Source organism: Capsicum annuum, chromosome 4 (genome assembly GCF_002878395.1).
Source record: "Capsicum annuum cultivar UCD-10X-F1 chromosome 4, UCD10Xv1.1, whole genome shotgun sequence".
NCBI lineage: Eukaryota > Viridiplantae > Streptophyta > Magnoliopsida > Solanales > Solanaceae > Capsicum > Capsicum annuum.
The window spans coordinates 110447528-110464964 of NC_061114.1; positions in this window are offsets into that span (position 1 = coordinate 110447528).

A 17437-nucleotide genomic window follows, 5' to 3' on the forward strand; every position below is an offset into this window, starting at 1 on the left:
AAATCCATGAACGTGGATGGGGAATTAGTCAACCCAAAGAACTCATAATGACCAAAACGAGTCCTAAAGGCTATTTTTAGGATATCCTTAGATCTAAACCTTAACTGATGGTAACTAGACCTCAAATAAATCTTAGAGAACATGGCTGCTCCCTGAATTTGATCAAACAAATTATCAATGCGAGGCATAGGGTAATCGTTCTTCAGCGTCACCTTATTAAGTTTCCTATAATCAATACACATCCATATGGAGCCATCTTTCTTCTTTACAAATAAAATAGGAGCTCCCTAAAGGGACACACTAGGTCTAATGAAAGCCTTGCAAAGAAGATCCGAAAGCTAAGAGTTTAGCTCCTTAAGCTCGAAAGGGATAATATGGTAAGTTGCTAAAAATAGATTGGGTGTCAAACTCAAAATCAATAACAAAATAATCTCATGGACAGGTGGAATGCCAAATAAATCAGTAAGAAAAACATTAGGCAACTCATGAACTACAAGGACAGAATCAAGCGATAGACTCCCCATACTAAAATCATAATATAAGCGAGATAAGACTCACAAACTCTCCCGATAAGTCTCCTAATATGAACATAAGAAATAATTCCTGTGGGATTGCGGCTAACTACTCCCTGTCACATGATCGGGGGTATGCTGGGCATGGCTAAGGTAACGATGTTGGCAAAAGGTCCCATGACCGCATGATAGTGGGATAATTAGTCCATTCCTAAAATCACACCAAAATATATCACTTTCGGTATATAAGATCATCATGAGTATTAATATCTCTAACAGTCACAACACATGATCCAAAATACTGATCCACAACTAAAGAATCGCCCATAGGAGTAGATACATATAAAGGGACAGGTAAAAAATCCTAAGATAACTCTAACTGTAGGGCATAATAAATAGACACATAAAAGTAAGTGTATGTCATATAAAATAAAGCAAAGGTCGATTGAAGGCACACAAAACTCATATTAGTGATAATAATATTCGATGTCTCAGGCTCAGTCCTAGAAGGTACTATATATAAGTGATCATGCCCACCACTTGGATGGGATCTTGACCGATTTCCTGTCCAACCTTCCTAAGAAGCTCTACGAGCACCCTAGATATTACTCTTATGATCATGCATACCACCTCTAAATAAGGGATGAACTTCTTTAATAGGGGGAACACTATGAGCTAAGAAATTAATCTCCCTATAACTAGGGCACTCTCATGAGTAATAATTAAAAGATCTACAACTATAACATAACCCATGAGTTGTACTAGAACCAAAATATCTTGCTTACCCGAAAAAACCACCTCGACTAGAATAACCAGAATATGAGGCCCTCAAAGATTGATCGCTACTCTGACTAGGCTTTTCACTAACACTAGACTGACCTCTGTCAACAACCTAGAGCACTACCTAAATGGGTATACTAGAGTAGAATACCTAACAACTTGTGCAAATGACCTTATTCTCTACAACAATCATAGATCTCTACTATAACCTTGAGAATTAATACCTCAAATGATCCCTAAGGCTATAGGTCATGTACTTTCTCCTATAAGAGCTCAAAGAACTAAGCCTATGTTAAAGAAGAAGATCCAACTGACCTTGAATCAAGATGACCTCTCCACTAATGTTGAGCTTCCAAGTCCAACTAAAAAGTAGTGTAATCCATAAAAATCACAACTAGGCCTAAATTATAGAGCCTATCCTCATAAGAAATCAGAAACTCATATGCATCCTCGCCCGGTGCACTAGAAAACCTAGGCGGAGCCAATCTAAAGAATTTGCCCAATATTTTCTTCTCCTCAATAGTCATAGCGTATTGGGAAACCACTGGCTGAGAAACTACTGGTGCAGGAGGGACCTCAACTCTAAGAGTTAAAGATACAGACTACGCCTTGCCTTAGTACCACTCCAGTCTGTAGAATATGCACCATCAGATGATGAACCACCAACCAACCCTAAATTTTGAACTAAAGCATCCCTCAATACTAAAGAATAAATAAATCTTGATAGAGCCTTGATTGATCCTTGGCCCACCACTTGCTAGGGCAGAAGAACCTATTTCTTAGAAAGGAGAATAAGGTTTGGTGAAGGTAACTTATCCTGGCCCTTAGCTGGGGACATATCTAGAGGTTTTCCATAACCTCTGGGTCATCCAAAAATAGTAACAGGATCCCTAGGTTTGGACTCAAGACCCTCATCTCATATAGCGGTAGCATGTGTCTTAGATATCTACAAAAGAGTAAACCAAAGTAATGCCTTAGAAGACAATTCAGACACTTAGCACAAAATGAGTGAAATACTGAAGAACTACTAAGAATATCCTCTATCCTCCTAAATATATGAAATGAATGTCATTGTTTTGATCCATGGAACTCTACTTGACACTTGTTCTTATACCAATAATACTGGTGAAACCTGGCTCTAATACTAATTTATCAAGACTCGATTTATGAGTAATGATGGCACCAACTATTTACCTACAGTAGGTAAGCCAAATAGTAGATCGAAGCTATTTACAATGGGCTAACTTGGTGGAAAATAAGTTAAATAAAGCAAAATAGATGATGCAACTCATAAATTAGCACGACAATAGAAATAGTATGATAGGTAGTGATAACATAGAAAACCATCCCACAACCTGGTAGAATCAGTACAAGAGCTACTATAACACATCATAAGTTATAATATATTGAATACAATTTGTCTCGTAACAAAAGACAAGACAAAGATAAATAAAATAAAAAAGGGGCAACTTCAGCTCCGTGACCTTACTCTATCTGCAAAATCTAATACAACATGAGTGTCGAATCAGTGACAGCAACTATTATTTGACTCTGCACAAAAAGGGTACAAAAGTGCAGTATGAGTACCAAAAGCACAGGTACTTAGTAGGCTTCATCGTTTGACTTACCTAAATCTTGATATAAATACGATAAGATGCTAGATAACATAACTAAGTCAAAGTAAAGGACAAACCTAAAAGTAACTCTAACTTTGTTGTACATAATAAAATACGTAAACCAAAACAAAACATAAAGATCATACAAATATAACTACAAGATTGTCCTTCATAAGCCAATAAATACGAAAATATAAATAACCTAATGCAGGCCCCCATAATCCTGGAGGATACAAATAAGGAAAATATAACATATAGACCCGAACAACCATAATTTGCCAACCTTCATGCTATCACTAGGAACCCATCTGTATTATGTCACACTAGATCAACTCCCACTACCAAACTCTAATTGATACTCGTATCATCAATACCAAATCAATTGCATACTAAAATCAATAATTATATCATCTTTATAATCAGTCATCAAACTCAAACTAGTAGATGTATTGTCAATATCATAATCAATATCAAGATTTAGACCAATACATACATCATCAATATCATAAATAATAGTCAGACTCAAATTAATGCATATATTATCAATATCATAACCACCATATTTTATCATAGTTAGCATCTACTCCTAATATCAAACCATCATGACCATTAAGTACTTAGAATCATCAATCCTCATAATAAGAATTTTAAATATATAATGAGAGTTAAAAATCTAACAAACCTAGCTCAAGTCTTAGCCTAAGGCGGGATAGAGGGGCCCAGTTCTAATTCCCAAAATTATAATAAGGCTAAGTCTACCCCAGAATAGGATAAAGTATCTAGCTCTTCTTTTAGATGTTAAAAAAGTCTTAACTAGACCTAGGATAGAAATTCTACTAAGGACCTATGCAACTAAGCCAACTACAACTAAATTATAGTTTCCTAATAGCCTAAATAGTCTAACCCATATATTATAATTTATTTCATATACGTATATATTATAAAATAATTTTGATAAAAGAAGCATCATCAAAATTAATTTAAAGAAAAAGCAAGCATTCGGCCCAAATTTAATTCAGTTTCAATTATATTTCTTCAAGCCCATTATTATTTACCTATTTCAGAAAAAAATGCCCAAACCCGATTCAATTCACTACTAATTAATCCACCTCATCAATTCACACCACACCATACCTACCAATCACATGTCCCCATATCTGAAAACAAAAAAAGCATAATTATTCCCAAAATAAACACAAACATATCTGGTCCATTAATTCTTTTCTAATCTAAGGGCCATAATTTTTTATTTTTTTTATATATATACATACACACATAAACGACCCATAATTTTTTAGTATTTTATAAATATATACATACACACACACACACACACATATATATATATTATTTCTAAACTGTCTAATCAAATGATCAGATGACTCAAAATAGTCAACAAAGCTGGGTACCAAAAATGCATCATTAGCTTCCAAAAATATCAGAGAAGATATGTCTCTCTCTTTCTAGAAACCATCTGTAACAACTCACATTTTTAAGCTAGAATTCGAACCGTTATTCCTATATTTATAAACTCAAAACTAATGATTTCTAGATAAATATACATTTTATGATCATTTACCCAGTGTTTACAAAACTTTTGAGGTGAAAAATATTCATAGAAAATATTTGAACGTTTACAACTTTGGGAATATATGGAATTTTTTATCTCAAGACCCACCAAATTAAAGATAATTGAGTCCTCTTTCCAACGCCACTGATTTTACCTTAATCCTATACCCGGGAGAAAAGTTATGAGAATTTTTGTGAGGAACTAGTGATGGTGTACAATAATGGCGTGGCACACCCTCTGTACTCCACGACTTTGGCGTGGCATGCCCCTATATCTAGAGATGCTAAAACCCATATTTTTCTTCAGATTTTCAAGGGCAAACTAGTCATTAATGTCCTAAATAATCTTATAACTAATACTAACATGATTTCATTATCCCATAACCTCAAATAAACAATCACTCTCCTCCCAAATTCTCAAGAACCCCACATATGTGTTCTTCTAAAAAATACAAGTTCCAAGGATTCAAATTCAAGTTTCTTTTCTATGTTTTCTCCCTAATTTTGTCATCAAGGGTATGGGAAATGAATTCAAGTGTTCATATCAATTCTAGATTAATGATTCAAGATTTTATGCAAATTCCTTCCATCAAAAAAGCATGTATCTCTTCCATAAATTAATTTTATGTAAAGGCATGTATTTTAATTACTAACCATGTGATTTAATTATTGAATTTTTAATATTGGTTGAGGGTTTGGAAAGATTCACATGAATTGAATCCCTGTGGTTTTGAATTAATTGTTTATGCTTTATTTTCATGATTTTAAACTAAATGATTGTATTGGTGTGGGAATTGGAATGGGGAACATAGGTTTTCCTAAATTTTATAGTTTACTAGTTTGGATGGGCTTTAACCTTGACCTAACTTATGAAATTGGTTTGAAACATCGATATATACATAAATTACTTCACTTTTGAAACCTTGCAGTGCATAAAAGGTTCATAGAACATAATTTGGTTTTCAGAACGGCCTTGATGGACATGGATTGGTTTTCTATTGAATTTGTTTTAGTTAATTTGTCTAATTGGTTTATGAATAGCATTATGGAATTGGCTTGCAAGCATAATTAATTGGTATGATGATATCATTCGGTAAATGTCTTAATGGATGACTACTTGGTTAAATGGATAGGTTATTTGCAAATATTTTAGTTAGGCTTAAAGGGGGTTGTGCAGCTCGACATGGAAGGTGGAGGTCCCTGCAAGGCCGATGCTGGAAACTGTGTTTGCCAGTATGGGTCTCTTAATGACCATGGTTTTGAGTCATATTTAATATATATATATATATATATATATATATATATATATATATGAATGTGTGCATATAATTTTTGGACTGATTTGTACTTGGCATTATTTTATCCCTTCCCTGAGTTACATGCTAGCTCTCACCTTGCTAATCATCCTAGGATGCTACATTATTCATAATATATGATTCGAAGACACTTTTTTTACCCTAGTGAAATGTTAGGTGAATTAGCATTTCTATAGAGTTAGTAGAAGTATTGAGCTTCTATTCTCCGGAATCCTCATCATTTCCTACTTTGTTTTCTTATGATTTAGACAATCTCCTTAGAATCCTTTTTGGCTACAGTTTGGGCATGTCCTAACTTTGGTTGATATTCATTTGTTAGGGTCTTTTTATGGACAGATGTAGGTTTGTTAGATATTGATTTACTCTTACCTTTCATAGAGTATCTATTCATATTTTTATTCTATTTTTTGTTGACTTCTACATTGTTATCATTATCATCTTTATAATCATGAGGTTAGGCGATGGGGGTGGTTTCCGGTCTATGTTCTTAAGATACCCGTCATAGACACTCCCTTGTTTAAGTCGTGACAAGCTTGGTATTAGAGCATGATTCAGGGTCATTAGGTGTCCATAAAATCGTGTCTAGTAGATTCTTGCTTATGGGTATGTTGTGCACCACACTTTTAATCAGGAGGCTATGAGGAATTTAGAAAATGTTTCTCACACTTTCATATTCTAGATCGTGCAATTGTGTTGTCCATATGAAATTTATCCAAATAACTTTCTCTCTCTAATTTTATTGACTATGTCTCATAATCGAGGCGATAGAAGTGCAAAAGATTAGCTTTCTAATAGTGTGGTCCTTTTCGAATGAGTTATCAATAGTTATGGAATAGCACAGGGACTTAAAAGCTGTCCATTAGTGTGCCAATTTGTATTGATTCATGCGTGTACCTTTAACTTCAAAAATCATACTTTTTAGTTTGAGCTAAGACATATAATTTGTCCCTTTTAAGAACTTTATTACAGATATCTCATTTAAGGGAAGGATGAGTATTTGAATATTGGGGTATTATTTAATCCTAAGAGGTAGTATAAATTGGGGTGTTATGAGATCTGAGTAGTAAGATGATCTCGAGGTTAATGATATAAAATTGTATGTTTAGAAGTCAGAGTGAGGTAACATTTTAGTGAAAAAGGTAGTTGTATTTGCATGACCATTAACTGAGTATTGGGGGGTAGGGGTATTCCCTTATGTTGATGGTTGGTATTCCTTTATGATATTTGTTAAGGTATAGTAGTAACATTATAAAGAAGAAGCTGATTATGGGCCATAGTTAAGTAAGAAAATTAGGTTTATTTCTCTATTTGATGGACTAGTACATGATTGTTGGTACATGATTATTGCTAGACACTAAGTTTGAATTTTAGATGTTGATTTTGGTGATAAAAATGTTAGCTCGAGGATACTGATTCAAGATTGATGGGAGTGAAAATAGTAGGCTTGATATAATGTGTGAAAGAGCTTAGGTTGATGACTTAAGAAATATTGGAGTGGGTAATTATGATATATGCACGAGGTCTAGTGTTGAAGTAGAAACAGTGGCTAAAACATTGGATGGATAGGATCCTTAAGTTATAAGAATAAGTGAACTAGATTTTGAGTATGCCTAACTTATGTTCTTAACTTTATTAGTATGAAGAAGCCTAGGGAGTTATTATATGGTGTTACGTAGAGCTGAATTGAGGGAGAAATAGATAGACTATGTGAAATCTTAGTATAGTTTTAAATTTTTTTTAAGTTATGGGGATATGTTATTAGAGGCATAATGCTAATATACTAAGGAGTTGAAAATGGAGTGTTATGTGTTTAGAAGCATAGATGTCTATACTCATGAAAATGTTAGTTATAAGGTGATGACTTTGGAGGTTGGAGGAAGTTAATATTAGTATCCCTGAAGGGGATGTCCTAGAAATAATTTAGTGTCTTTATATTAAAGTTGTTGAGGGGAGTTTGGTGTTCTTGTCCGAAGTGTTGAGCGTATAGATTTAATGTTGACACCTAATTTTTGTCCCCCCCCCCCCCAGGACTAAAATTCTTCGATTTTTAATAAAACTACAACATTTTTTTTATCTGATTAAAAACTTTTTCAAAATATTTATCTAGGTAATTTTATCATTTTAAGTAACAATTATATACTTTCATTTTCATATATATGAAATCGTATAATTATTTTATGAATAATCATATTTTAATCAAAATCTACCTTGAAAAAACTAATTAAAAAGGATAAAGCTTGATTTGCAAAATCTGTTCTTAGTAACATAATTTATATGAAAAATATTTGTTTGATTTTGCTAAACTAAGAAACTCGGGAATAAAAATAAGTTGTTAGTATTTCAAATTTTTATTCAATTTATTAAATTTAACTTTAATTGAAATCAAGTTGGCCACAATTGTAATGAAATTGACCAATTTGTGGGCGATGGAACATCTTACAAACGGCATGTATATCCTGCAAATTCTAGGCTTACCTGTGGCTTGAAAGGTACCATGTATGAAAGGACGCATAGTAATTTTTTATATGATAAAGTGTTTCATTGTTTTGCTTTGTCAATATCGACTAGATCTGTGTGTTTAAATAGCATATCTTTGGCTTTAAACAAGACGAGTATATTATTCTATTTGGAAGACTTAGAGCATTTATAGGCATATAAGACTCAAAATCTGTATCCTTCTAAAATACCCTTAAAAGTCCATCAATAAAATTCCTTCCAAACTACCCAAGTTTTATTCAAAATTTCATTAGGTCATTATCCAATTCACATTGACCACATTGCTCTCCTAATTTGCTTTTCTCACATTTGATTATAGTCAAAGTTACCTAGATATTTGTTGTGCTATAGAAGTATAGCACTTTACGATGCTTAAACTTGGAGAATATGCATGTACTTAAGGCTATTTTATTAGATTTGATGTGTTATTCAGATGCTAAATTCAAGAAAAAGATGAAAAGTTATGCTTTTTGCTACTTAGATGAGCAATAATGGGTGTTCGTGACACTTTTCGGCTTGTTCATGATCAAATTATGCGAGGGAATAAAGAAGGCAAAATGACCTTCTGGACACTTATACTATGTCGGTTTTGTAAGTTGGATACTTCTACTTACATGTTTGTCATCTGGACCCCTGAACCCACTAAAAAGCAATATTTTAAACTCTTTTTGGTGGAGTGTAACACACTCTACCCACGTCAGCTGCCACGTCTGCCTCATCTACCACGTCATCTGCAACGTCATTTTATAAAAAAAATTTAAAAAATTAAAAAATGTATTACATTAAATTCCAAGTCATTTTTAAAATGCTAAATAACAAATTAAATATTAAAATTAATTTAATTAAATAAGAAAAATTTATAATTATAGAAAAATTTGAATAATCATGTTTTAAATTTTTGCTCACAAATTATACATCAAATTCATTCCAAATAATTAAAATTCTTCACCAACTAATTTAAATTTTTAATTATAAATTCATATATATATAGAAACATAATAAATTTTTTATTTTTAAATTTGAATATCTTTAAAAAATTTGCAAATAGTTCTATTTCTTTCAAGCGAAATTCTCTGATTTTTTTCAATAGTCACTATCACTCACTTTCAATTCAAATTTAAATTTTAACCCTAAAAAAAATTCAAATTTAAATTTTTATTCAAAAGAAATGAAAAGAATTAAATTGAGGAAAAACTAAAATAAAAAATAAAAAGTGAAAGTAGTGGTAGGGGGCTGTAAGAGTGTTGGGGTGGGGTGAGGGGCTGGGATGGGCTGGGGATAGGACTGGGAGGGGTGTGAGGGCAAGGGGTGAGGTGGGAAGGGGCTGGATGGGGTTGGTAAGGTATGAAAGGGGTGGGGATAGGTTTGGGGTAGGGTGGAGGGGATAGAAGGGGCTGGAGGTAGGATGGGGCTGTGTAGGGTGTGGGGTATAGGGACGGGCTGAGGTGGGGGTGGGAAAGGGCTGGATGGGTGGGGAGGATGGGGGTGAGGTGGGATGGGGCTGGGTAGGGTGTGGGGATGGGGTTGGGATGGGGTGGGGTGGGGAGGAATTTTTTTTAAAATATTTTTAAATTATTTTTAAATTTTTAAAAATATTTTTAAATTATTGTTAAATTTTTAAAAATATTTTTAAAATTATTTTTAATTTTTTTTTAAAAATTAAATTTAAAAAGATAGAGGGAATAAAATGACCCTTTTTAATTTTTTTTTTAATTTTCATATTTTATATATTTAATTTTTAATTATTTTAAGCTAAAATTGACCCCCACTCGCACCCCTTGGTGAGTGGTTGCACTCTCTTTGTCCTAGTCACCATTTTAAAGCCACATAGGCAAGGTCAACGGTCAGAGGGTGCAAAATATTTCCTTTTAATGGGTTCAAGAGTCCAGATGATAAACATCTAAATTGAAGTGTCCAACTTACAAAATCAACATAGTACAGGGGTCCAAAAGGTCATTTTGTGAATAAAGAATAACTGAAAAGATAACACCTAATACTTACCTATGTCAATATGTGGACCAAGCACATATGGACCACATGTAGCACATGTGGACTACATATGGGCAAAGCATGTGTCAAAAGTCCAAAATCCCTAGAAGAAAGCTGAATGACTTTTTGGCCTTGGCACTTGCAGTCATTACTTGCGCTCACTCTGCAGGGCATAAGTAGTGACCATAAGTAGCCACCGACCTCAACTTTTCTGAATTGTTCCAAAATCATTTCCTAGGGTTTCCCGCGTATCCAAATTACACTCATATGATGTTTTTAAGTCCTATTATATATGGGTAATTAAGTTTTTCTATTTTAGTTAAGATCAGATTCCTAGGGTTTCGTGTAATCTATAAAGACCCTTTAGGCTTTGTTTATTCATTATTATTCTCACATTCATTATTCACATATTAAGGCAACTTAGAGGGAGGCCAATAGGGGCAAAGCTCACATACATCAAGTTGTTCTTGGTTTGTTATTCAATTTAAGACTTTGGGATTTATTCTTTCATTATTGTGAGATTAATTTTGTAATTTTTTCTATAGATTCCATAATTGATCTCATACCTATGAGAGGCTAATTCCCTTAACTAGGATTAAGGGAACCTTGGTGGACTAATGCAATAGAGGAAGTGCCAAGTTGTTCTAGATAAAGATTATTGAATGTATTAGGTTTTCTTCATTCTTATTGATTTGTTAGCGGTGGTCAACGTTAAGATCCCTCCTCGATTATTGCTACATACTCCAAAAGAGGAGTAGTGACTATGAAAAAAAGATCACAATAGTAATTTGAAAGTTGACGGTCGATCCATGCTATTAGATATTATCTAAGTAAGATCGTTAACTATCATCTATTAACTAGAGACCCAGAAGGTAATAGTTAACTAGCAACAATATTAGGGTTAGTAAGGAGACATCCTGAGACTCAAAAGGTAAAGGGTAAAATATGTTAGCTTATCCAAAAATTGTTGATGGTACATAACTTATCAACTCTACATGCAAGATATTTAAATAGTTTGACAGTGCACGATAAGTTTACTAAGTTGAGAAGTTAGGGGGAACACAAGCCTAGTGTTAGTCTTAGATTATTTACAACCAAAAACAACCAAGCCTTGTAAGTTTTAGCTAGTTACTACAAATTTCCATAATTTTATTTATCCGCACTGCCTGGTGATTTCAACAAGGTTGAGACAAATTTCTAGCCAATTTCCTGTGGTATCGACCCCAACTTAGTTAGTTTATTGTATTTATGTAGCATCGCTTTATCCTTCTAAGGAGCGGTAGTTTGGCAGTTATCAATAATCTATTAATGTAAGAAGTATGTTGTCTTAAAAAAAACTTTTTCAAATGATCCTTTTAGGATGTTTAGCCGTAAATACCCGATTTCTTCAAATCACTTAGTTTATCTTATTTGAAATGTTATTTTCCCCATTAAATTCAAGATTTGTCAAATGATCAAAGTTCTGATCATTCAGTCACTTTCCCAAGTGTTCTATTCTTCAAATCCTCAACTTAGTATTTTTCAAATAAAATATATGTAATTTGTTTTGTATATTACTTTGGTCAATCATTACGATCATGAGCTAATATTTTACCTTTTGAGTGTTTTTTCTTTTAGAAAGAGACTGATTGTGTTGGTAGTCAATCTTTCTCGCTTCATAAAGACAAAAAGCAAATCGCTGGCAAAACATCAGTATTTCACACAATCTAAAGTTAAGAAAGCAACTATAGATTCGTTAGTTCTTACTTGGCTATTAGAAGGACTCGTACAACTATGGATCCTAGTTTGATCAGCACAAACACTTCATTCGAGTCAGTTCTTATCTTTTTGGTGGTAATGGCCCCAAGTGCGTCGATAGAAAGAGAAATAACCCCAGAGGTCGTTGCTGTTTTAGAGCAACATATTTCTGAGCTAAGGCTTATTGGGATGCAAAATAAAATAATTTCTCAGACTTCTTCAAACATAATTACGCATCTTGAAGATCGACAAAAAGGTCCTATGAATCCAACATCAGAAGGAGTTGATCAAGAAGGTTATTTAGCTCATGCTTCATAGAATGTGCCTTCTATGTACTCGTTTTCTTATTCGAAGGTTCAGAATATATCAGCCACACCATGCTTTTCCAGTATGCACCTATTCTACCGCCCCACCTGTAATACAAACTCAAGGGTTATACCACTTAGAATCTAGTCAATATGTTGAAATAGAGAAGTATCAAAGAATTTACACTAATAAATGTGAAAAAAAATCTCAAGGTCTTGGAAGTTGCAATTAGAAGCCTTCGGTGGCTTGGGAGTAACCAAAGTGTGAAGTAGGAAGTGTTGTATGCATTTCCTGAGATTGAGTTGCCTCCTGGTTATAAGATCCCAAAATTTAATAAGTTTGATGGGTCCTAAAATCCTTCTTTTATTTAAAAACATATTGTGAAAAATTAATTGGTGTGGGAAGAAATGAAGGAATATGGGTCAAGTTATTTAGTCGAAGTTTTAGTGGAAAGGCTTTAGAATGGTACACTAAACAAGATTTGGCTAAATGACAATTGGGATGACTTGGTAATTGCTTTTGTGGATCACTGCAAGTATCATGTTAATATTATTCTTGATAGAATCTCTATCACAAACCAAAGGTAGAAATCAAATGAGAGCTTTGATGAATATGCCATACGGTGGAGAGAAGAGGCGACCAAGGCACATCCTTCTATGGAACAAACTGAAATCATTAGTTACTTCATTCACACACTAAATCAAGAATATTTTAATTGCATGGTAACGGTGGATGAAAAAACATTTACTGAAATTATCATAACTGGAGAAATGATTGAGGATGGACTCAACATAGGATGGAAAATAAGTTTGGCAGAACTGTAATCCACTCATAAGGGTTTCCAGACTAGCTCTCTCAGAAATGGAGAGAAAAAAAAAGTAATGGGAGGGATAACTTAAGAAAATTCTTCCAACTACAAGCAACCTCCTCGATACCAATCTAATGCTCGACATGCTCACATCTAATCTACAATGTGAAAGCAACATATCATGCTCAACCTCTACCACAAAACTAACAAAATAATGAACCTCATGCTAACCATGACAGGAATCCTCCCAAGATCTATATGCCATTGGTTGAACTACTTACTCAGCTTAATGAAAGGTTGAAAGAATCAAGGATACTTTATTCAGTGGAAGCAAAGCCGGTGAACACTTTTGCTAATTCGTATGATTCAGAAAAGCGATGTGCTTACTATTCTGGAGTTATTGGACATGATACAGAGAAATGTAACACTCTAAATCACAAAATTCAGGATCTAATAGACAACAAGGTGATAAATCTTATAAAATCTCTAGCAAATATTAACAACAATCCATTGCCCAATCACAAGAAGTAGTCATTGGCACCATTAATTAGAAGAGGCATGAATTTTCCTAGAAAGGCGCACTTTTGGCGTCCTTCTATACTGCATTTGGAATTTATTATTTTCATTTCTTGTAATCATACTCTTTCATTTTGTGTCCTTATAATTGCATTTTGTCGCTTTATTTACTTATAATCATACATCATGGTTTGATCTCCTTGTAATTGCACCCTTTTAAGTTGTAATGAACTACATTCGACCTGATTTCCCTTATGGATTATGTAGGCGGCCTGTATTGGCTTTAGTAATATTATCAAAAGTATCAAATATCCATTTTGTATAATAAACTACATTTGACCTAAATTTCCAAGAATAGGATACATAGGCGGCCTATGTCGGCTTTGGTCAACCCCTTTGAAATTTATTTTTACATTGTATGTACGAATAACGTTTGACCTAAATTCTCAAGAACGGAATGCGTAGGTGCCACACGGGCTCTGTCATATTTCCCGTAAAATTTTCATATAAATTGTTGAAAATTTTTTAAGAAAGATCTCAAATATTCATCAAAAGGATCTTTTCACAAGTTAATTGAAGATGACATTGAAGAATGCAACTGGGGCAAAAAAATTTGAGGAGGTCTCAAAAATTTCACTAGACCTGACATTTTCTAGAAAGTTGAAAATCCAACATTGCTGAAGGGGGTACAATTTTGTAAGTTCTCTATCCTTAAAGTACTCTACGTCAGAAACAACTCAAGTATTTTGTATTTTAGACTGGAGCAGAATTTTTGATAAGATCCCAAAAAATTCCATACTAAACATTGTCATAAGTCATAAGAAAGTTCAAGAGTTTCTATGTTATAGACTGGGGAAGAATTTTTGAGGAAAATCCTTAGAAGTTCCATAAAAATTGTAATTGAAAATCAGAAAAGTTTGCAAATCAACTATGTACAAGATGTATCAACAGAGAAAGGCCATACCAACACAGACAGTCTCTCAAAACTAAGAATTTTTCTTTGGATGCAGGAACAGTAAATTCACAAAGTTGACAATGTTAAGCATGACAAAAGGCATTAGCAGACCCGTTGTGGCCTAACCATATTAATCTAGACAACTACTCTCCCCCGTTTTCCTCTTAATTTATGTTTATGTTACTTTGTTATGATTTTTAACACTTTATCTAATTTTATATGGAAATGATTGGGCATAACAATGAAGATGTGGATATATTATCCAAACTACTCTCTCTAAATCATCATGAGTCAAACAACTTCGTCTTTATCTCTAAACTTTTTCTATTGTTATACTATTGGCTTAGTTATAATAGATTATTATGTTATTAATAAGTGTTATTTAAGTCATATAGGTGACGTTATTCTGGTTCACCTCTAAGAAATAATGAAAAAGTATTCTCTCAAAGTTTGAGGATTTAATCCAGAAGCTCAGGCTATCACAACCAACCAAATCCATTCTTTTGTATTATGTTTGGGTCATCCATCATTTCAAAAGGACATGTCTTATCATATTTGGATTTTTACCCTTTAAGAGGATAATCGAGCCGCCACCCCATTCAAATTGACAAATGGCATTCATGATAGGTCATTCACTTTTCAATGAGATTCATTGGGTCGTTAGCCTATTCTAAGTGATTTTGGTCGTTCACCTTTCAAATATACTCATTGGGCCATCACACCATTCAAAGTGATATGTTATATCCAACATTGGTTGTCCACCTTTTAATGAGACTCATTAGGCCATCACCCTGTACAAATTGACATGTTACAATTAATATTAGTCATCTGCTTTCAATAAAACACGTTAGGCTATCACCTCATTCAAGGTGACATGTTACATTTAAGATAGGTCGTCTGTCTTTCAATGAGACACATTGGGTCGTCACCCTATTCAAGGTGAGATATTAAATTCTAGATAGGTCATCCACCTTTCAATGAGATACGTTGGGCCGTCACTCCATTCAAAGTGACATATTACATTCAATATAGGTCATCCGTCTTTCAGTGAGACATGTTGGGCCGTCACCCCATTCAAAGTGACATGTCATATTAAAGATAGGTTGTTAACCTTTTAATGAGACACGTTGGATCGTCACCCCATTCAAATTGGCGCGTTACATTCAAGAGCGGTCATCTGAGACATGCTGGTTCATCACCCCATTCAAAGTGACACAAAATATTCAAGATAAGTCATCCATCTTTTGTTGATACACATTGGGTTGTCACCCCCATATAAAGTAGCATGATGTTTTTAAACTAAATTATGCAAATTGTTTCTTCAACCATCTCAACGTGATAGATTCAAACAGGTATGTACTAATTTATGATTGTGTCATGCTATATTTACAACTAACCATTTTTATTGAGATGTTATCTAAATCATTCGAAAGGATGAAATTCTCAAATCATAGCTACAAGTAAGGATGAATCCATAAAAGGATGCAGCACAACATGGAACTTTTTCTTAGCAGCAAACTAGGATATAATTTGAAGAGAAATATCAAACTCTTTAGCCATGAGTTGAAGGACGACTTCCACCACCATCAAAGCACACCCCTATTAGAAGGCATGTGGTGTATTTTAGAATGTTTTGGTTCCAGTTTCACTTTTATGATTTTTATAAACTCATACTGGAAAAAACCTTCTATTTTTTTAAATCCGAGTGATTACACAGTAGAGTTTTGAGAATTATTTCGAGGTAAATTCTTTCCTATAGATGTCAAGGATTCCAGAATAATGGTTAAGAGGTTACAAACCTTTTTTTCATAAACTCAAATGACTTATCACTTATTCTGAGCTAGAGTTCTTCTAAAATAAAAGTCTATCTTTTCTACTGATTGTGTTGAACTGCAAGAAGTCTAATTTCCTGAATCTCAGGGATATGTATATTGGGCTCTATGTTGAAAACTCGACTGCATCCAAACCTCCCCCCCCCTCTTTTTATTCTCTATCTTTTTTATTTCGCCTAAAACTTAAAAAATATAATAGCTTGTGATATCTTTGAAAATCATGCCTAGAAGTCAAGCACTAGAACTGTCTTGAATTCTCATGTAACATGAGATATGTAGGAAACCTGATTCGATCCGGCCATAACTCCATGAAACTCACGCAAAATATCAACCTCTTTTGAGAAATAAATTTGTGGTTAGACAAAAATTAGAAACGACAACCTCGCTTTGCACAGGGTTACTTGTATTCACCCTACACAAAGACAGGGGCAATTTTTGATACCTAATTTTTGCTCTCCATGACTAAGTTTCTTCAATTTTTAATAAAACTACAACATTGATCTTATCTGAATAAAAACTTTTTTCAAATAACTTATCTGGATAATTTAATCATTTTAAGTAGTAATTATATATTTTTTTGCATATACACAAAATCGTATAATTATTTTACTAAAATAATAATTTTATAAGAAATTATATTTTAATCAAAAATTGCCTTGAAAAAACTAATTGAAGAGGGTAATTCTTGATTTTTATAATTTTTTGTTTAAAACATAATTTATTTGAAAAGTATTTGTTTGATTTTGATAAACCAAGAAATTCGAGATTAAATAAGTTGTTAATTTATTTCAAATTTTTTATTCAATTTAGTAAATGTATTGAATTTGACTCTAATTGAATCAACATGGCCACAATTGTAATGCAATTGACCAATTAATTTTCAAAATGGTTAAAATTTAAATACTAAAATTTTAACCTATGAATAATTATCAGATAGCCTAATTTTTATGCTTTTAGCCCTTCCCCAAATTTCAATCCTTCTATTTATTCTTAGGCTTGCCCTAG